Genomic DNA, 25,084 nt, shown 5'->3' with positions numbered 1-25,084 from the left:
CCACAGGAAAGGAAGACCCAGAGTTACCTCTGCTACAGAGGATAAGTTCATTAGAGTTAACTGGACCTCAGACTGCAGCCCAAATAAATGCTTCACAGCTCAAGTAACAGACACATCTCAACATAAACTGTTCAGAGCAGACTGCGTGAATCAGGATTTCATGGTCAAACTGCTGCAAAGAAACCACTACTAAAGGAGCCCCACCTGTTTTAAGCCTCAAATTTTTTTCACATATCACTTTGCAAACAATGTAAAAAAAGATAGAATAATCATTGCGTTAATAGAGCCGCATACAAACATGGTCTCTTTTTGCGTTCTTGAGTAAGGCAGCTCCAAAATGTAGGTGTTTCAGCCTAGCTCAGTGCTTTCTGTGGTTGTTGTGGGGCTGCCAGTGGTATATATACGGAGTGTAGGAGTTGGTAATGTTTTCTACTTGCGCCGTGATTGGGTAATGTTCTCTAGTTGCGTAGTGATTGGCTCAGTGTTCTGTCACTCATGGGGACACTAAGTCAATGCCTTATCTAAGGGTAGAACTTGAAAATTCAAGCCCCTTGGGTGCTGCCGTAGAGTTACATTAGAAGTGCCATCCAATAAATCTCAAGGTCATTAGCCACAGATAAAAGGGCGTCAAATCACGTTATATCTACAGTAGCTTTGATTGGACTGAGGATGATCAGTCAAATCAGGATAATGGCGCCGAAGGAAATGGCCGCCGTTTTACGATCCCATAACCAATTGTGCTGTTGTGTACATTTTTTCGTGTTATTTGAAACTTATTTTGTACATAATGTTTCTGCCACCGAGTCTTATGACCGAAAAGAGCTTCCTGATATCAGGGCAGCGATTACTCACCCCGTACTGGAGGAATTCTTCTTCTTCAACGAGTCAGACGGGAAGGATTTACTCCAGACACCCGACAAGGCCCTCATCCCCGTCATTCGCAGGAGGAAAAGACGGAGGTATCGTGGACGACGGTCCGGGTGCCTTGTAAGGATCCGTCGCCAAGAGGGTAATCCTACCTTTACCATTGGTCCTATTAGCAAATTTACAATAAAATTTATAATAAATTATAATAATAATAATATAATATTCAATTTATAATAAAATAGACAAACTAATTTGTATAGACGAACCAATTTGTAAGTCGCTCTGGATAAGAGCGTCTGCTAAATGACTTAAATGTAATGTAAATGTATGAGCACATATATCCTACCAATGGGACATTGAAAACTGTAATATCTTATGATTCACAGAGTCGTGGCTGAATGACGACATGATTAAGATACAGCTGGCGGGTTTTAAGCTTTTTCGGCGGGATAGAACACATCTGTAGCAATGAAGTGCTTTGAAAGTCTGGTCATGGCTCACATCAACACCATTATCCCAGAAACCATAGACCCACTCCAATTTGCATGCCGCTCCAACAGAGCCACAGATGATGCAATCTCTATTGCACTCCACACTGCCCTTTCACACCTGGACAAAAGGAACACCTATGTGAGAATGCTATTCATTGACTACAGCTCAGCGTTCAACACCATAGTGCCCTCAAAGCTCATCACTAAGCTAAGGACCCTTACCTCCCTCTGCAACTGGATCCTGGACTTCCTGACGGGCATCCCCCAGGTGGTAAGGGTAGGGAACAACACATCCACCACACTGATCCTCAACACAGGGGGCCCTCGGGGGTGCATGCTCAGTCCCCTCCTGTACTCCCTGTTCACTCATGACTGCATGGCCAGGCACAACTCCAACATCCTCATCAAGTTTGCCGATGACACAACAGTGTTAGGCCTGATCACAGACAACGATGAGACAGCCTATAGGGAGGAGGTCAGAGAACTCGTTGTGTGGTGCCAGGACAACAACCTCTCCCTCAATGTGATCAAGACAAAGGAGTTGATTGTGGACTTCAGGAAAAGAAAGACCGAGCACGCCCCCATTCTCATCGACGGGGCTGTAGTGGAACAGGTTGAGAGCTTCAAGTTCCTTGGCGTCCACATCACCAACAAACTATCATGGTCTAAACACACTAAGACAGTCATGAAGAGGGCATGACAAAGCCTATTTCCCCCCATCGAGAGCATCCTGACTGGTTGCATCACTGCCTGGTATGGCCTCCGACCACAAGGCACTACAGAGGGTAGTGTGTACGGCCCAGTACATCACTGGGGCCAAGCTTCCTGCCATCCAGGACCTCTATATCAGACGGTGTCAGAGGAAGGCCCTAAAAATTGTCAAAGACTCCAGCCACCCTAGTCATAGACTGTTCTCTCTGCTACCGCACGGCAAGCGGTACCGGAGCGCCAAGTCGAGGTCCAAAAGGCTTCTTAACAGCTTCTACCCACAAGCCATAACACTCCTGAACAGCTAATCAAAGCGCTACCCAGACCCTTTTTTTACGCTGCTGCTACTCTCTGTTTATAATCCATGCATAGTCACTTTAACTCTACCTACATGTACAAATTACCTCAATTACCTCAACTAACCGGTGCCCCCGCACATTTACTCTGTACCGATACCCCCTGTATATAGCCTTGCTTGTTATTTTACTGCTGCTGTTGAATTATTTGTTACTTTTATTTTAAATGTTTTACTTATCTTATTTGTTCTTTTTTTTCTTAACCTTTTCTCAATAGGGGGTGCTGTTTTCACTTTGTAAAAAATTCGTTCCCAAATTAAACTGCCTCGTACTCAATTCTTGCTCGTACAATATGCATATTATTATTACTATTGGATAGAAAACACTCTCTAGTTTCTAAAACCGTTTGAATTATATCTGTGAGTAAAACAGAACTCGAGTTGGAGCAATCTTCCTGTCAGCAAGTGAGAAATCTGAAATCAGGCAATCTGTTCCAGGGTCGGTTTATTAATTTGCATGTATTCTATTGGTCGACATGCACTGCGTACGCCTTCCCCTGGATGTCAGCAAGCAATGAGAATTGGAATGGAGTTGCTAGGCAGATCTGAGGCTATATAAATGGGCTGGGAATGTGGGGTCCAGCCTTTTCAACATTCGCCATGACGCAAGACAGACCTCAGGATTGCGTTCTGAAAAGCTCTCGTTATAGGAGTTAGATATATCCGGCTCTGATTTTATTCGATATAGGTGTTAAAGACATCATAATGTTGTTATTTTAAACCGAGTTATATCAGTTTATATCAGTATATTGCGATTTTCGGTATTTTATTTGTGCTGCGTTATGGTGAGTTGGACACGTCTTCGCCACATGGCTAATGTTTACTGCTAATTCCAAAGTTGAAGGCGACAATCTACAACCGAGCAACGATTCCTCTGGACAAAGGACAACTTGCCCAAGATTCTGATGGGAGCTCATCAAAAAGTAAGAAGTATTTATGATGTTAATTCGTTGTTCTGTTGAAAAATGTGAAACTACTGTTCCGCCATTAATTTCGGTGCGGTCTCGCTTTAACGCACGCTGTATGTCGTAGTAACGTTAATTTTAAAAATCTAACACAGCGGTTGCATTAAGAACTAATGTATCTTTCATTTGCTGTCCAACCTGTATTTTTTAGTCAAGTTTTTGATTAGTTACTGATTAGATTAGGTGCCTCTCCCAAGATTTCTCCCGACATTTTGTTTGCATTTTGGCTACTATTCTCATTGTATAACCACGATTTGTGCCGCTAAATATGCACATTTTCGAACAAACTCTATATGTATTGTGTAATATGATGTTATAGGACTGTCATCTGAAGAAGTTTGAGAAGGTTAGTGAAAAAATTAATATCTTTTGCTGGTTTATTCGTTATCGCTATTGTTGGCTTGAATCAATGCTGTTGTGTGGTTGGCTATTGTAGTAAGCTAATATAATGCTATATTGTGTTTTCGCTGTAAAACACTTAAAAAATCTGAAATATTGGCTGGATTCACAAGATCTTTGTCTTTCATTTGCTGTACGCTGTGTATTTTTCATAAATGTTTTATGATGAGTATTTAGGTAATTCACGTTGGTCTCTGTAGTTATTCTAGTTGCTTTGGTGAGAGTTGTGATGGTGGCTGCAATGGTAAACTATGATTTATACCTGAAATATGCACATTTTTCTAACAAAACATATGCTATACAATAAATATGTTATCAGACTGTCATCTGATGAAGTTGTTTCTTGGTTAGTGACTATTTATATCTTTATTTGGTCGAAATTGTGATAGCTACCTATGCAGGAAAAAAATGGTGGGAAAAAAAAGTTGTGTCTTTTGCTATCGTGGTTAGCTAATAGAAATACATATTGTGTCTTCCCTGTAAAACATTTTAAAAATCAGAAATGATGGCTGGATTCACAAGATGTGTATCTTTCATCTGGTGTCTTGGACTTGTGATTTAATGATATTTAGATGCTAGTATTTACTTGTGACGCTATGCTAGGCTATGCTAGTCAGCTTTTTTACTGATGGGGGTGCTCCCGGATCCGGGATTGTGACCAAGTAGAAGTTTTCTTAACTTCTTAAAGCATTGTTGGTTAAGGGCTTGTAAGTACGCATTTCACTATAAGGTCTACACCTATTGTATTCGGCACATTTGACAAATAACATTTGATTTAATTTGATTTGATGTCAACATCATACTTTTAAAATCTTAGCTAGCAAGCTAGCAGTCATCATCATGAAACGAGATGACAATCTACTGGCAAATGCTTTTTAATCCTTGTATATGAAGACAAATTATAGATAAAACGTATTGGTGCTCATCTGCCATTGGACATAAACAACAACAAGTTGGAAATCGCAAATTCAACAATGAGTGGTACGGAAGGGATTAAAAACCTCTTATGGCTGCAAGCCCGAGGTCGGTACACCTATGACAACATCCCCCACCCCCCCCCCACACTGATTAGCATCGCTAGCATAGCGTCACAATTAAATAGTAGCATCTAAATATCATTAAATCACAAGTCCAAGACACCAAATGAAAGATACAGATCTTGTGAATAAAGCCACCATTTCAGATTTTTAAAATGTTTTACAGGGAAGACAAAATATGTAAATCTATTAGCTAACCACGTTAGCAAAAGACACCATTTTTCTTTGTCCACCATTTTTTCTCTCCACCAGTAGCTATCACCAATTCGGCCAAATAAAGATATTGATAGCCACTAACCAAGAAAAAACCTCATCAGATGACAGTCTGATAACATATTTATTGTATAGGATAGGTTTTGTTAGAAAAATGTGCATATTTCAGGTATAAATCATAGTTTACAATTGCACCCACCATCACAACTCGACTAGAATAAATACACTGAGCAACGTGTATTACCTAATTACTAATCATAAAACATTTCTTAAAAATACACAGCTCACAGCAATGGAAAGACACAGATCTTGTGAATTCAGACAATATTTCAGATGTTCTAAGTGTTTTACAGCGAAAACACAATAAATCGTTATATTAGCATACCACATGTGCAAACGTTACCAGAGCATTGATTCTAGCCAAAGAGAGCGATAACGTAATCATCGCCAAAATATATTAATTTTTTCACTAACCTTCTCAGAATTCTTCCGATGACACTCCTGTAACATCATATTACAACATACATATAGAGTTTGTTCGAAAATGTGCATATTTAGCCACAAAAAAACGTGGTTATACAATGACAAAACTAGCAAAACTAGCCTGAAAATGTCGGGCGCCATATTTGACAGTGATCTTGTCTCATGATTAACTATTCATAAACTTGACTAAAAAAATATAAGTTGGACAGCTATCAAAAGACAAATTAGTTCTTAATGCAATCGCTGAATTACATTTCTAAAATTATCCTTACTGTGCAATACAGGGTTCGCCAAGCGAAGCTATACCAAAGAAAATGGCGGAATATGCGTTTAAATTTTTTCGACAGAACAACGATTTATCATCTTAAATATTTCTTACTATGAGGTGATCTTCCATCAGAATCTTGGGCAATGTATCCTTTCTTGGGTCTAATCTTCTTTTGGTCGAAAGATGTCCTCTTGTCCGTCGAAATGCCCACTAACGTTCGACCGGTACTGGAAACGTGCCCAAAGCTTCAAAGTGCATCACTAAGAATTGCCTCAAAATCGCACTAAACGGATATAAATTGCTATAAAACGGTTTAAATTAACTACCTTATGATGTCTTTAACACCTATAACGAGTAAAAACATGACCGGCGAAATATTACTGGCTAAACCCAAGCTTGGAAAGAGAGCAGGTCCAACGTCCATCGTGCGTCAGGCGCAGCAGGAAAAGAACGGTACATCCGGTCTTTGGCTTTTTATACAGGCCCTGATTGCGCAATCGACTCCATTCAAATTGTCACCTCTTACTGACATCTAGAGGAAGGCGTGGGCAGTGTTTGTATCCTCATAGGATTTACAGGGACTTTAAAACTGACCTGGGACCAGAGGCCAACATTTCTGAAATCTCACTCCATATCAGGAAAAGTGCTGTAGAATGAGTTCTGTTCCACTCAGAGACATAATTCAAACGGCTATAGAAACTAGAGAGTGTTTTCTATCCAATAATAACAATAATATGCATATTGTACGAGCAAGAATTGAGTACGAGGCCGTTTGAAATGGGCACCTTAAACAGAGCTACTCAATACTGCCCCTGCAGCCATAAAAAGTTAATGGCTAACTGCAAGCATTGCAAAGCAATCACTAGCCTGCTATTCAGTGGCTGTGTGGTCCCAAATCTGGATTTAAGGGTCTCTTTTCCAAGCTTAAAATTATAAACATTCAACATTGGCCATGCTGTCAATCGAGCATGATTTCTGCTGCTGCGCTCAAAACAACTGTTAACTCGGAACTGGGAAATCTGACTTCAGTGAGTTCAAGACAAATATGCCTTATGCCATAGTTTGTACATCTCAATTGTCAGTAGAAACAATTTTGTTTAAGCAAGTCAGCCATTTCAAGCTATGTTTTTTCTAAAAGGCAGTAAATGAGGCTGAATGAACTGTTTTGCTGCCAGACAAGGCTCCGCTGATAGCCATGTCTAGTAGTGGTAAGGTGTTGGGACTGGTGTTGGGACCCCCCCGAAAAAATTATATTTTTCCCACCAAGATTTACATGTTAGGATTAGTGGAAGGCTTAGCTAACATACTAAGTAGTTGCACCCTGTTTTTGTTTTTGCCATAGGTAACCATCTGTAACCATTCCAAACATATCATACCAAATTTAGGGTTTTGGATTAATTACAGAATAATACAAAATGCTCTGAGACCAGGTTGCATACACACATCCATTGTCCACACTTCTACACACACACACACCCACACGTGTGTCCGTGCATGTGTGTCTGCACGTGTGTGTGTCCGTGCGTGTGTGTCTGCACGTGTGTGTCTGTGCGTTTGTGTGTCTGACATCATGGTCACAGGCCCTGTAACAGGACCACAAGCAGCGGCATGAATAATTCATGGTGCCAATCAATGATTAAAGGTATTCATGTATCATACCTCACACCACACAGGGCTGGCTTTAGTGGCATTCAATGAAGACATGGATGCCTGAAGGCCTGGATGTCTGTGTTTGTGTGTGTGTGGGGTGGGGTTAGGGTTGGGGGTGGAGGGTTAGGAAGAGGTGTGGTGTGGTGGGGTGGGTGGGGTAGGCGGTGGAGGAGATGGGCGGATGAGGTCGGGGGTGGAGGAGTGGGGGGGTGAGGTAGGGGGTGGAGGAGGTGGGGGTTGAGGTAGGGGGTGGAGGAGTGGGGAGTGTGGTAGGGGTGGAGGAGTGGGGGGGTAAGGTAAGGGGTGGAGTAGGTGGGGGGTTAGGTAGAGGGTGGATGAGATGTGTGTGGGGAGGGGGTGAGGTAGGGGTGGAGGAGTGGAGGAATGGGGGAGAGTGGCAGTTGGGAAAACAATGATCTATGTCTATTAAACTATTTGCAATATAATCACCAAACATGGGGAGATATGAAGTGCTTTGAAAGACTAGTCAAGGACCATATCACCTCCACCCTACCTGACAACCTAGACCCACTCCAATTTGCTTACCGCCCCAATAGGTCCAAGGACGACGCAATCGCCATCACACTGCACACTGCCCTAACCCATCTGGACAAGAGGAATACCTATGTAAGAATGCTGTTCATCGATTACAGCTCAGCATTTAACACCATAGTACCCTCCAAACTCGTCATTAAGCTCGAGACCCTGGGTCTTGACCCCGCCCTGTGCAACTAGGTCCTGGACTTCCTGACGGGCCGCCCCCAGGTGGTGAGGGTAGGTAACAACATCTCCACCCCGCTGATCCTCAACACTAGGTCCCCACAAGGGTGCGTTCTCAGCCCTCTCCTGTACTCCCTGTTCACCCACGACTGCGTGGCCATGCACGCCTCCAACTCAATCATCAAGTTTGCAGATGACACTACAGTAGTAAACTTGATTACCAACAACGACGAGACGGCCTACAGGGAGGAGGTGAGGACCCTCGGAGTGTGGTGTCAGGAAAATAACCTCACACTCAATGTCAACAAAACAAAGGAGATGATCGTGGACTTCAGGAAACAGCAGAGGGAGCAGCCCCCTATCTACATTGACGGGACAGTAGTGGAGAGTTAAGTTCCTCGGTGTACACATCACGGACAAACTGAAATGGTCCACCCACACAGACAGCGTGGTGAAGAAGGCGCAGCAGCGCCTCTTCAACCTCAGGAGGCTGAAGAAATTCGGCTTGTCACCAAAAACACTCACAAACTTTTAACAGATGCACAATCGAGAGCATCCTGTCGGGCTGTATCACCGCCTGGTACGGCAGCTGCTCCGCCCATAACCGTAAGGCTCTCCAGAGGGTAGTGAGGTCTGCACAACGCATCACCGTGTGCAAACTACCTACCCTCCAGGACACCTACACCACCCGGCCAAAAAGATCATCAAGGACAACAACCATCCTGGCCACTGCCTGTTTACCTCGCTATCATCCAGAAGGCGAGGTCAATACAGGTGCATCAAAGCGGGGACCAAGAGACTGAAAATCAGCTTCCATCTCAAGGCCATCAGACTGTTAAACAGCCATCACTAACATTGAGTGGCTGCTGCCAACATACTGACTGTCACGCCCTGACCATAGAGAGCCTTTTTATTCTCTATTTTGGGTAGGTCGGGGTGTGACTTGGGTGGGTAATCTGGGTTGTTTTATTTCTATGTTGGCCTGGTATGGTTCCCAATTAGAGGCAGCTGTTTAGCGTTGTCTCTGATTGGGGATCATATTTAGGCAGCCATTTTCCCACTGGTTTCTTGTGGGATCTTGTTTATGTGTAGTTGCCTGTGAGCACTCCAAAGCTTCACGTATCGTTTGCTTTTTATTGTTTTTGTGCGTTTCACGAATAAAAAGATGTGGAACCCATATCACCTTGGTCCGAATGTTATTACGACGATTGTGACACTGACTCAACTCTAGCCACTTTAATAATGGAAAAATGGATGTAATCAATTTATCACTAGCCACTTTATATAATGCTTACATACCCTACATTACTCATCTCATATGTATATACTGTACGCTATACCATCTACTGCATCTTGCCATCTTGATGTAATTAAATGTATCATTAGCCACTTTAAACAATGCCACTTTATATAATGTTTCCATACCCGACATTACTCATCTCATATGTATATACTGTACTCTATACCATCTACTGCATCTTGCCATCTTGATGTAATGTATCACTAGCCACTTTAAACAATGCCACTTGTTATAATGTTTTCATACCCTACATTACTCATCTCATATGTATATACGGTACTCTATACCATCTACTGCATCTTGCCTATGCCGTTCGGGCATCACTCATTCATAAATTTGTATGTACATATTCGTATTCATTCCTTTACACTTGTGTGTATAAGGTAGTTGTTGTGAAATTGTTAGGTTATATTACTTGTTAGATATTACTGCATAGTCGGAACTAGAAGCACAAGCATTTCGCTACACTCGCATTAACATCTGCTAACCATGCGTATGTGACAAATACATTTGATTTGATTTGATAAACCTAAACTGAAAGGAACTGAAATCAAATACTTTATACTACACGAAACTACACTAAACAACATTACACGACACTATACTACACTAGTACACCACTACACTACATTATACTACACTACACTTCTACACTACACCACACTACAATATACTACACTACTACACTAAAATACACCACTAAACAACACTACTACACTACACTACACTACACTCTTGCTGCTGGTGATTCTCGGATCCACCTCTACGCAGACGACACCATTCTGTATACTTCTGGCCCTTCGTTGGACGCTGTGTTAACTAACCTCCAGACGAGCTTCAATGCCATACAACTCTCCTTCCGTGGCCTCCAACTACTCTTAAATGCAAGTAAAACTAAATGCATGCTCTTCAACCGATCACTGCCCGCACCTGCCCGCCCGTCCAGCATCACTACTCTGGACGGTTCTGACTTAGAATATGTGGACAACAACAAATACCTAGGTGTCTGGTTAGACTGTAAACTTTCCTTCCAGACTCTCATTAAACATCTCCAATACAAAATTAAATCTAGAAATAGCTTCCTATTTCGCAAAACAAAGCATCCTTCACTCATGCTGCCAAACATACCCTCGTAAAACTGACTATCCTGCCGATCCTCGACTTCGGCGATGTCATTTACAAAATAGCCTCCAACACTCTACTCAACAAATTGGATGCAGTCTATCACAGTGCCATCCGTTTTGTCACCAAATCCCCATATACTACCCACCACTGCGACCTGTATGCTCTCGTTGGCTGGCCCTCGCTTCATACTGCATATCCTACCATTTCAGTGTTTAATTGCTATATTGTAATTACTTCGCCACCATGGCCTATTTATTGCCTTACCTCTCTTATCCTACCTCATTTGCACATGCTGTATATAGATTCTTCTACTGTATTATTGATTATATGTTATATAGTATATGTTATATATTATAGTATATGTTATGATATATGTTGTTATATGTTATGTTATATGTTGTTATATGTTATATGTTATATATTATAGTATATGTTATGTTATATGTTGTTATATGTTATAGTATATGTTATGTTATATGTTGTTATATGTTATATATTATAGTATATGTTATGTTATATGTTGTTATATATTATAGTATATGTTATGTTATATGTTGTTATATATTATAGCATATGTTATGTTATATGTTGTTATATGTTATATAATATATATTATATGTTATATGTTATATATTATAGTATATGTTATGTTATATATTATGTTATATGTTGTTATATGTTATATATTATAGCACATGTTATGTTATTGTCACGTTCGTCGTATGGAGGAAGAGAGGAGGACCAAGGCGCAGCGTGATATGAATACATCTTCTATTTATTATAACGAAGAACACTTAACCAAACTTTACAAAACAACAAAACGAACGTGACGCTATATAGAAAATAGTGCTGAACACAAAACACTACACATAGACAATCACCCACAACCCACGATGACAAAACAGGCTACCTAAATATGGTTCCCAATCAGAGACAACGACTAACACCTGCCACTGATTGAGAACCATATCAGGCCAAACACAGAAACAGACAAACTAGACATACAACATAGAATGCCCACTCAGATCACACCCTGGCCAAACAAAACATATAAACATACAAAGCAAACTATGGTCAGGGCGTGACAGTTAAACTACATCACACTACTACACTACACTATACTACACGACACTACACTACTACACGATATTATACTACATTACACTACAAAATACTACACTACGAAATACTACACTAAACTACACTGCTACACTACACTACACGACACTAAACTAAATTACACTACACTACTACACTCAACTACACTACACTACACTAAAACACTACAAAACACTACACTATTACACTAAACTACACTACTACACTACACTATATTACGCTACTACACTACACTAAACTACATTACACTACACTATACTACACTACTACACTACTACACTACCCTCTACTACACTACTACACTAAACTACACTACACTACACTAAAACACTACAAAACACTACACTATTACACTAAACTACACTACTACACTATATTACACTACGGGCGGCAGGTGGCCTAGTGGATAGAGCGTTGGGCCAGTAACCGGAAGGTTTCTGAATCAAATCCCCGAGCTGATAAGGTAAAAATATGTAGTTCTGCCACTGAGCAAGGCAGTTAACCCACTGTTCCCCGGGTGTTGAAGACAGGGATGTCGATTATGGCAGCCCCCCACACCTCTCTGATTCAGAGGGGTTGGGTTAAATGCAGAAGACACATTTCAGTTGGACAACTGACTAGGTATCTCCCTTTACTATTATACTACACTACTACACCACTTCACTCTACAGTCGTGGCCAAAAGTTTTGAGAATGACACAAATATTAATTTCCACAAAGATTGCTGCTTCAGTGTCTTTAGATATTTTTGTCAGATGTTACTATGGAATACTGAAGTATAATTACAAGCATTTGTAAGTGTCAAAGGCTCATGTAAGTGTCAAAGGCTTTTATTGACAATTACATGAAGTTGACGCAAAGAGTCAATATTTTCAGTGTTGACCCTTCTTTTTCAAGACCTCTGCAATCCACCCTGGAATGCTGTCAATTACCTTCTGGGCCACATCCTGACTGATGGCAGCCCATTCTTGCAAAATCAAATCTTGGAGTTTGTCAGAATTTGTGGGTTTTTGTTTGTCCACCCGCGTCTTGAGGATTGCCCACAAGTTCTCAATGGGATTAAGGTCTGAGGAGTTTCCTGGCCATGGACCCAAAATATCGATGTTTTGTTCCCCGAGCCACTTAGTTATCACTTTTGCCTTATGGCAAGGTGCTGGAAAAGGCATTGTTTGTCACCAAACTGTTCCTGGATGGTTGGGAGAAGTTGCTCTCGGAGGATGTGTTAGCACCATTCTTTATTCATGGCTGTGTTCTTAGGCAAAATTGTGAGTGAGCCCACTCCCTTGGCTGAGAAGCAACCTCACACATGAATGGTCTCAGGATGCTTTACTGTTGGCATGACACAGGACTGATGGTAGCGCTCACCTTGTCTTCTCCGGACAAGCTTTTTTCCGGATGCCCCAAACAATCGGAAAGGGGATTCATCAGAGAAAATGACTTTACCCCAGTCCTCAGCAGTCCAATCCCTGTACCTTTTGCAGAATATCAGTCTGTCCCTGATGTTTTTCCTGGAGAGAAGTGGGTTCTTTGCTGCCCTTCTTGACACAAGGCCATCCTCCAAAAGTCTTCGCCTCACTGTGCGTGCAGATGCACTCACACCTGCCTGCTGCCATTCCTGAGCAAGCTCTGTACTGGTGGTGCCCCGATCCCGCAGCTGAATCAACTTTAGGAGACGGTCCTGGCACTTGCTGGACTTTCTTGGGCGCCCTGAAGCCTTCTTCACAACATTTGAACCGCTCTCCTTGAAGTTCTTGATGATCCGATAAATAGTTGATTTCGGTGCAATCTTACTGGCAGCAATATCCTTGCCTGTGAAGCCCTTTTTGTGCAAAGCAATGATGAAGGTACGTGTTTCCTTACAGGTAACCATGATTGACAGAGGAAGAACAATGATTCCAAGCACCACCCTCCTTTTGAAGCTTCCAGTCTGTTATTCGAACTCAATCAGCATGACAAAGGGATCTCCAGCCTTGTCCTCATCAACACTCACACCTGTGTTAACGAGAGACTCACTGACATGATGTCAGTTGGTCCTTTTGTGGCAGGGCTGAAATGCAGTGGAAATGTTTTTTGGGGATTCAGTTCATTTGCATGGCAAAGAGGGACTTTGAAATGAATTGCAATTCATCTGATCACTCTTCATAACATTCTGGAGTATATGCAAGTTGAGGCAGCAGACTTTGTGAAAATTAATATTTGTGTCATTCTCAAAACTTTTTGGCCACGACTGTACACTATACTACACTACATCACACCACACTACTAAATTGCACTTCACTACTACTGTACACGGTACTACACTATACTACATCACACTACACTACACTACTACTCTAAACTGCACTACACTACACTATACTTCACAACATCACACAACACTATACTACGCTACTATACCACACTACTAAATTACACTGCACTACTACACTACACTAAACTGCATTATACTACACTACTGCACCACACTACACTACTTCACCACACTACACTATACTACACTACACTACCACACTACACAATAATATGCTATACTACACGATACCACACTATACTACTACAATGCACTATACTACGCTACTACACTACACTACCACACTATACTACACTACACTACACCACACTGCACTACTACACTATACTACAATATTACACCACACTACACTACACCACCACACTGCACTACTACACTATACTACACTATACTACTACACAATGCTACACCATACTACACTATACTACACTGCAGTATACTACACTACACTATATTACACTACATTATACTGCCACACCACAATATAATACACTACACTATACTGCACTATATTACACTACACTACATTATACTACACTATACTATATAACACTACACTATACTGCCACACCACACTATATTACACTGCTACACTATACTACACTATACTACACTGCATTATACTACACTATACTATATTACACTACACTATACTGCCACACCACACTATATTACACTACTACACTATACTACCACACTACTACATAATGCTACACTACTACACTATATTACACGGTACTACACTATTACACCACACTACACTACGCCACTACACTACACTACCACACTATACTACACTACACTACACCACACTGCACTACTACACTATACTACAATATTACACCACACTACACTACACCACCACACTGCACTACTACACTATACTACACTATACTACTACACAATGCTACACCATACTACACTATACTACACTGCAGTATACTACACTACACTATATTACACTACATTATACTGCCACACCACAATATAATACACTACACTATACTGCACTATATTACACTACACTACATTATACTACACTATACTATATAACACTACACTATACTGCCACACCACACTATATTACACTGCTACACTATACTACACTATACTACACTGCATTATACTACACTATACTATATTACACTACACTATACTGCCACACCACACTATATTACACTACTACACTATACTACCACACTACTACATAATGCTACACTACTACACTATATTACACGGTACTACACTATTACACCACACTACACTACGCCACTACACTGCACTACTACACTATACTACACTATACTACTACACAATGCTACACTATACTACACTATACCAAACCACGACACCACACTATACTACACTACACGACTACACTACACCATACTACACTACACGACTCCACTACACTATGCTACACTACACTATACTACACTACACGACTACACTACACCATACTACACTACACAACTCCACTACACTATGATACACTACACTACACTACACTACCACACTATACTACACCACACTACTACAATATACTACTACACTGCACTACTATACTATACTACTACACTACACTACTACACTATACTACTACACTGCACTACTACACTGCGCTACTACACTACTACACTAAACTACGACTACACTAGTTAGTGTACTACATTAATGTACTACGACTACACTAAACGACATCGCACTACACTATACTACACTACTACACTACACGACATTACACTACACTGCATCACCCTACACTACACAGCACTAAACTACTACACTACACAACACTACACTTCTACACTACACTACACTACACTACACTACACTACATCACCCTACACTACACGATACTAAACTACTACACTACACTACACTACACTACACTACACTACACTACACTACATCACCCTACACTACACGATACTAAACTACTACACTACACTACACTACACTACACTACACTACACTACACTACACTACACTACATCACCCTACACTACACGATACTAAACTACTACACTACACTACACTACACTACACTACACTACACTACACTACACTACACTACACTACATCACCCTACACTACACGATACTAAACTACTACACTACACTAGACTACACTACACCATACTTCTACACTACACTACACTACTACCCTGAACTACACTGAACTACACTACACTATTCTACCACACTACTCTAAATTATACTACACTACACTATACTATTGCACTACACTATACCACACTACACTACTACACTACACTGCTACACTAAACTATACCACACTACATTACACTATACTACTACACTACACTATACCACACTACACTACTACACTACACCACACTACACTACACTACTACACTACACCACACCACACTACTACACTACTACATTACACTATACCACACCACACTACACTAAACTAAACTGATAGACAGCTAGACAGAAAACAGGGGTCATATACAAGTGTTTGTTTTTATGGGTGAGTGGTGGTTGTTTTAGTGCTTACTGTATATTGAACTGGAGCTGGACTGCGCTATTAAAGTCTTCAAAATTGCTCTCTGTCTGGATTATATAATTGAGGGTGGGGCAGTGTGGAGTAAGGGGTCAGAGGGATGCAGCATATACTGTATATGTAGGGTTTAGTTGCCCCTAAAGGCTGATTTTGGGTAATTTTTGCATTTCCCCCACTAATTCTTAAGGTTAGGATTGGGGGAGGGGTGGGGAAGCTGATCTTAAGGCACAGACAGACCAGTAGTGTCGGCCATAATTTGTAAAGCAAGTTTAAACTGATTCTACATGTACAGAAGTAAGATCATACATTTAGCCAGTTTGCTACAACAGGAAAATAATCCTGCAGCAACAGGAAATATGAATAATTATGTGGATTATAATGATTGGACATTTTTGTAGGAGTTTATGTATTTTTGGTTTGGGCAAATCAAGTCTCAAATGGAAATTACAAACTTTAGATGCCCTTTCAAAACTAAAAGACAGTACAAGGAAAATTCTCAGCAACAAAAGAGAGATCAAATTAAGATCCTACATCTGTAGAAATGGTCGAAAATGACGGCCGTCTGACGCCCACTGGCAGGTGTTCCTTAAAACATACCGCGCCGTCAGCAAGTGTACGAACAGCAGACCGCCAATCGATGCGATGTCCCATCATACATGTCCACATTGGCACGATATATTGGGCACATGTAGGCTGCCAACAATGCCCCCAAGGCATTTGCCCAGTGTGGCCCAGTGGGGTCAGCCCATATCTGGTGAAGGCAGCCCTCACTTTGCCTGAAATAGGCCCCTCTTTTCCCAGAAAACATGCCCACATTGCCACATCCACTTATTTTCGTTTTTTTTAAAGACTTCATCATTGGCAGTGTACTAGATTTGAAAAAAATGGGAATCACACAACATAACATTTATACTGGAGCAACACGCTCAGTAATGGTTGCACAAAAACTTCCTGTGTGCAACCACGCCTCTAGCTGGGCTTGGGGTGGGTTTGATGTGGGCTAGCCCCTGCCCACCTTGCCCAACGAATACCAACATGGGGCCAATGGGGTTGTGTTTGATGGGGTGTTTTCACCATTAGATCTGTACCTACTGACACAGTTAGGGTTAGGGTTAGGGGAAACTCCCCCCTGGAGTGATACAGTTAGGGTTAGGGGAAACTTCCCCCTGGAGTGATACAGTTAGGGTTAGAGGAAACTTCCCCCTGGAGTGATACAGTTAGGGTTAGGGTTAGGGTTAGGGGAAACTCCCCCCTGGAGTGATACAGTTAGGGTTAGGGGAAACTTCCCCCTGGAGTGATACAGTTAGGGTTAGAGGAAACTTCCCCCTGGAGTGATACAGTTAGGGTTAGAGGAAACTTCCCCCTGGAGTGATACAGTTACGGTTAGTGGAAACTTCCCCCTGGAGTGATACAGTTAGGGTTGGGGGAAACTTCCCCCTGGAGAGATACAGTTAGGGTTGGGGGAAACTTCCCCCTGGAGTGATACAGTTAGGATTATGGTTAGGGGAAACTTCCCCCAAGAGTGATACAGTTAGGATTATGGTTAGGGGAAACTTCCCCCTGGAGTGATACAGTTAAGATTATGGTTAGGGGAAACTTCCCCCTGGAGTGATACAGTTAGGATTATGGTTAGGGGAAACTTCCCCCTGGAGTGATACAGTTAGGATTATAGTTAGGGGAAACTTCCCCCTGGAGTGATACAGTTACGGTTAGTGGAAACTTCCCCCTGGAGTGATACAGTTAGGGTTGGGGGAAACTTCCCCCTGGAGAGATACAGTTAGGGTTGGGGGAAACTTCCCCCTGGAGTGATACAGTTAGGATTATGGTTAGGGGAAACTTCCCCCAAGAGTGATACAGTTAGGATTATGGTTAGGGGAAACTTCCCCCTGGAGTGATACAGTTAAGATTATGGTTAGGGGAAACTTCCCCCTGGAGTGATACAGTTAGGATTATGGTTAGGGGAAACTTCCCCCTGGAGTGATACAGTTAGGATTATAGTTAGGGGAAACTTCCCCCTGGAGTGGTACAGTTAGGATTATGGTTAGGGGAAACTTCCCCCTGGAGTGATACAGTTAGGATTATGGTTAGGGGAAACTTCCCCCTGGAGTGATACAGTTACGATTATGGTTAGGGGAAACTTCCCCCTGGAGTGATACAGTTAGGATTATGGTTAGGGGAAACTTCCCCCTGGAGTGGTACAGTTAGGATTATGGTTAGGGGAAACTTCCCCCTGGAGTGATACAGTTAGGTTTAGGGGACACTTCCCCCTCGATTGATTAATAATGTTTAAATAAGGTTTACACACTGGTTTACTCATCTCATATCTATAAACTGTATTCTATTATACTGTATTTTAGTCAATGCCACTCAGACATTGCTCGATCTAATATTTATATATTTCTTAATTCCATTATTTTACTTTTAGTTAGTGTGTATTGTTGTGAACTGTTAGATACCACTACACTGTTGGAGCTAAGAAACACAAGCATTTCACTACACCCACAATAACATCTGCTATATATGTGTATGTGACCAATAACATCTGCTATATATGTGTATGTGACCAATAACATCTGCTATATATGTGTATGTGACCAATAACATCTGCTATATATGTGTATGTGACCAATAACATCTGCTATATATGTGTATGTGACCAATAACATCTGCTATATATGTGTATGTGACCAATAACATCTGCTATATATGTGTATGTGACCAATAACATCTGCTATATATGTGTATGTGACCAATAACATCTGCTATATATGTGTATGTGACCAATAACATCTGCTAAGTATGTGTATGTGACCAATAACATCTGCTATATATGTGTATGTGACCAATAACATCTGCTATATATGTGTATGTGACCAATAACATCTGCTAAGTATGTGTATGTGACCAATAACATCTGCTATATATGTGTATGTGACCAATAACACTTGATTTGATTTGATTTACAGTTAGGGTGAGGGGAAACATCCCCCTGGAGTGATACAGTTAGGGAAAGGTTTATATGTCAGGTGGTAGTGTCCTGAAAGCCTCCTTTCTGACGTTGTATGTTATTTTTCTCAACAATCCAGCCGCACCGCCACGAGAGAGTACAAAATTGATTGACGTGAAAAATAAATGTGTATAATTGTTACTAAAAGGTTTTTTGACGTCTAGCAATTTCACATTTGTTACCAACAATTATAAACATCTATATTTGATGCCAATCTTCTTTGTGTGATGGAACAAAATTAGCCAAATTTAACTATTTGCTTTTCTACGAGTGGTGTGGCTCTGCTCGTTAACTAGTTTTTTAGGAAACTCACACCAGAGTGGTGGCTGGGATAATGGAAAAGTTTGTTATGTTTGAAAGAAAGGAAGATTGAATTTAAAGTCAATCTGAGGGCTAGATGGAGGGAGAGGGGGGAAAATATGTGAAGAGGTAGAGGAGAGAGGGACAGGAAGGGAGAGGGTTTTGGGATAAGTAGGAACAAAAACTGTGTGTGGATGAGAGGGGGATGAGAGAAGCTGGGCAGGGAGAGGTTCATGTGGTACAGAGAGAACATGGGGGGACAATAGGCAGGTGTATTGGCTGGTAAAGCCTAGCTATAGTGTTGCAGAGAGGGACTTTCTCTCTCCACTGACCGCAGCATCACCCACCGCACTTACTGCTTACTCACTGTATTAATCAGTTTCACAGCATCACCCACCGCGCTTACTGCTTACTCACTGTATTAATCAGTTTCACAGCATCACCCACCGCACTTACTGCTTACTCACTGTATTAATCAGTTTCACAGCATCACCCACCGTGCTTACTGCTTACTCACTGTATTAATCAGTTTCACAGCATCACCCACCGTGCTTACTGCTTACTCACTGTATTAATCAGTTTCACAGCATCACCCACCGTGCTTACTGCTTACTCACTGTATGAGTCCATTTCACAGCTGATGTCATTCCACTGCATGCACAACAGGATGCACATTTACAACACATAGTGGTGGGAACTAACGTACTGTAGGTTTCAACATTTGTGTGCAATTTGTGTTTCCTGTTGAATTGTTGAAATGGATGTTGTGGATTTTAATGCATCCTTATCTTGTTAAAGGGGAATTTTAACCTCATATTATCTCCATTCCAGCACCATGTCAGTGTCTACACATGTTCAAACAAAGCCTTTCTATGTTCTGTAGTTAAAAAGATGAGAAGAAAGGTGCTAAGAAAGTACCATGTGAAGACGTCATCATGTTCAAACCATGGAAACGGGATTTCAGGAGAAGATTATGATCACATTTCCTCTTTAGTGTGGTGGGAGTCCGACAAGGGCTGTCTGTCTGACAAACAAACACCGTGTTCATCTGAGGCTGTCGATCCCTTCATTTTGCATGACGCCTCTGAAAAACCCAAGTGAGAGAAAAATATTTGTTTGGCAAAGTTTTTGAAATTAACATAGCAAATCAATGGACAAGACCAGGGTGATGAGGCTGGACAAGAAGATCAAACCAAAATAAACATTAAAAAAAATTCTTTTTTAAACTTACTCATTTTGAGTTTTTCTTGTCTCTAACTTGGTGTGTCGGTTAATGAAACTTTATCAAAATTTTAATCACGTTGCAACAACATAAATGGTTGATTGAATTTGCAGCATTTATTGAGTGTAATTTTAACCTAGATTTCAAGCAAAAATCAGCAATAGGGTTTTAAGGGTTGGTTTATTTCAAGTAGAATTCATATTTGTTGACAACTCATACAAATGGACGTTGGATGTTCGTCTGACATCTAACCATGAAGTGGCATCGTTTCTAGCATGAAATCAAAGACTAGACAGTGTTGGGTAGACTTCAGAGCAGAGAGACAGGTCTAGTTACCTAATCAAATATGAAATCATTCACCTTTAGGGGATCCTCCTCTTCAACTCTTGGCAAGTGGATAAAAAACATAAGTGCTTAGCGTTAAAAACTGAGAAATGTGGCATTTTTCTTCAAAGGAGAAAAAGTTTAGGACCTGAGTTTAAACCTCACATCTGTAGAACATGGAGGTCACAGCTTTGTTGTACCCAGTGTGTGTGTGTCTGTGTGTCACTGGACTAGAGCCAGAGGAGATCTAGGGGGCATCATGAAATGCTGAGTCCAGCTCGGGCCCATGCAGCAAGCTCAGCAGCTGCTGTACGTCTAGACTCTAATACAGCTCAATACCAATTAATCTGTCTGCTGCACTCCTATAGCAAACTACATTAGGATTATGTTATGGACCGAGATCGATGTGGATTTCCAGGAGATGAGAGATCAAAGTACAGGTGACATTGACCAAGAAGGACAGTTGTAGAAGGCTGGATCAATAAACCACCAAGCTAGATTCTTAAAACAAGATTTGGTAGTTTGTCATTTCAAAAGGTAGTGAAAGTAGTTAAGCCACCAAAAGAGAAACCTAAATAGTGATTCTTAAACCTACAGACTCATTGGGGCGGCAGGTAGCCTAGTTACAGCGTTAGGCCAGTAACCGAAAGGTTGCTGGTTCGAATTCCCGAACTGACAAGGTAAAAATCTGTCATTCTGCCCCTGAACAAGGCAGTTAACCCACGGTTCCCCGGTAGGCTGTCATTGTAAATAAGATTTTTTTCTTAACTGACTTGCCTAGTTAAATGAAGGTTAAGTAAAAGTTCAATTAAAACAAAACAAATATGCATCCAGTGACAGTATAGTATCAACCAATGAAACACCTTTAAAACAGTAAGGAAGAAACATACAAAATAAATATTTTTTAAGTATAATTTATTGTACATTGTCATTCCTTCCCATTATTTCAGAAGACTTAACAAAAACTAACATTGTCATTTATACAAAATATAAACTATAAGGGGGGAATATAAATGTAACATCAACCCTTCCCACATGGTTACAGTACAGTCATGTTGTTAGGACCAACCCAGACATCGAACGGGAGAGATGCCAGTTATACCCTCCTTGTAAAAGACCAGAAACTCTTTATAAATCACAAGGCATACCGACTCAAGCCCAGTATCAAACTTATTATCTCTACATACAACACATCTTCTGGTACATTTCCAATAACAAAAAACTAAAAAAGTGCCAAATCGTGACCATTTAAAATAGTTTATTTAAAAGAGGCTTGAGTTTCTCTTTAATAATCTATGTGCAACCTTCACTTTGGGCAGGGCACATACAAAACAAATTTAGAATTATTTCCCAGGTGAAATTAAAACTACAATAAGAACTTCTGTACACTCAAGTGGTCCACATTTTTTTCAAGAGACCTGACATGACAACCACTTCCCTGTAGGCCTACATACCCCAGAATACCCCAGACTGATAACCAGGATGTTGGTTGTGTTACTATGGAAATGCAGGTCTTGAGGGTTGGCAGAGTACGGTGCTGGAGCAAGAAGACATGTTGATGTTCCGTAAGGGGTTTCGAAAGGGGGGAGGGGTGCGAGGGGTTGATGGTGGCGGCTTCCTCTCCAACTAACGTCCCCCCCCGGAGAAAAAAAGTCAGCACTAGGATTTTCTTTTTTCTGTGGGGGCGAATGAGTGGGTGTGGGTGATGTGGAGTCCATTTTGGCTGCTGGATGTTAGGATTGGGGTCTTGGTTCAGTGCGGTTGAGGGGAGTGGTGGTGGTTGAGGTGGTAACAGGAGGGTGGATCAAGGGTTATGGGTTCAACAATAGCAGTGCAGGAGCCAGGTCGCCATGACGATGGGGAGCAGGAGGGAGAAGTGGCTGGACTGCAGTAATATGCCCACTCCGGTAGGGGAGGTGGAGTTGGCCGAGCTGCTGTACGTGCCCGTGGCCATGGTGGTGGAGTTTACGCTGGAGGTCGCGTTGCGCAATGCGGTTGCTGTGGTGTTCAGGGAGACCACCTGCAGGCAAACAGGAAGAGGCTTGATTTAGCAACATCTCAAATTGAATTCCACTGAATTGAGAAACTGAGTTCTTCATTTTTGAACAAGCACATTCTAGCCAAAGCACACATTCACATTGTCATTTTAGTCATTTAGCAGAGGTCTTATCCAGAGTGACATCAACATGATGTCATATCTAGAGGACTTTACATTTTGGGGTAGAAAAGGAAGGCTGTGAAGAACTAGCAAAAAAATACTTCAGGAGTTTAAAAACCAGCTATCGTGGCATATGGGTATTCTAGATCCAATCTGAAAAACAATCAATGGATTGAGATTTAGAATGGAGAGATGTTTTACAATTAAAATGGCCATCACGGTTTGGGGAGACAACTTATTGAACACCATGTAGGGTAGTCCAACTTGTCATGCCATATCCAAAGAAAAATCCTAGACTAGACCAAATCAGTAACCTAACTGAACCAAGCAAATTTCCACTGAATGTTCTTCCAACTGGTAGCCTAGCTAGTTTATGTTGCAAAATAGCAAATCATGCAAATTAAACACAATACACTTTTCATTTATACATCCGCTACACTGGAAAGAAAACACGAACAGGAGGAAACAGTTTCCCCCCACCCCCCTAAAGATGTAGCCTGTTCGTGTCTCTGTTCGGGTCACACCCAGTTATCACGTTGGCCTGTACATGTAACGCCACACAGAATGGATGCTAGTCCAAACAGGCACGCGCAAACGGATGGTCTTCGCTATTCGTTTCAGGTATCGTTTGGCGCGCAGCACTGAAAGGAACTTTCTCCCTTTGGTAGACTCAGGTGTACGTGGCTTTAAATCATTCATTTACCGAGATGTTTTGAATAAATTAAATAAACGTGCATCACAACTATTAGGATAATTGCCAACAAGACGAGATGATAGATAGATGTTTTGAGGAACGGTCCCAAAATGTGCGCACACGTTAAAGTAAGTGATTGGCACCAATGTGAGGCTCATGACTTGGATCAGATCATATAATTGCATGATTTTACCTGATGACTACCCACTGGGCAAAAACTGGTTGAATCAACGTTGTTTCCACGTAATAAAAAAAAAGCAATGTGATGACATGAATCAACATAGAAAACGGTTTGGATTTTTAAAAAGGGAATTTGGCTTTTTTTTTACCCAACTTTTAACCTAAATCCAATGACATGGTGAAATGTTTTGTTGAATTCAGGTTAGTTGACAAATCAACCAAATGTAAATAAAAACTGGACGAACTGTGCTCGGTGGGCTACTTTAAGTCCTATCTGCCATAGCCGTATAATGTTAAAACCATATCACAAACAATTAATTATAGACTATCGAAGAAATACCCTACCCTACACCAAAAACAAAAATAAAATGCAAATTACTTTACGAAAAACATTTTTTTTTTATAGGAAAAATACTTAATATTAATAATAAATGTATTTGGCATACCTGTGTCGATAAAATTATAGCGAACACAATCACTCCGAGATGAACAACCATCATTTTTGACATCCTTATGATGATTTGGCCAGAACTTCAAGCACAGACGCAACCAGCAGCCACAGTCACTCTGAAAATGTGATCACTGAAATAGTTGACCTACCTTCTTTATACCCGCATCATGACTGACGTGTGACGTGAGACTTGTCACATACCTACA

This window comes from Salvelinus namaycush, chromosome 29 (assembly GCF_016432855.1).
Source record: "Salvelinus namaycush isolate Seneca chromosome 29, SaNama_1.0, whole genome shotgun sequence".
Lineage (NCBI taxonomy): Eukaryota > Metazoa > Chordata > Actinopteri > Salmoniformes > Salmonidae > Salvelinus > Salvelinus namaycush.
This window is presented reverse-complemented; position numbering follows the sequence as displayed.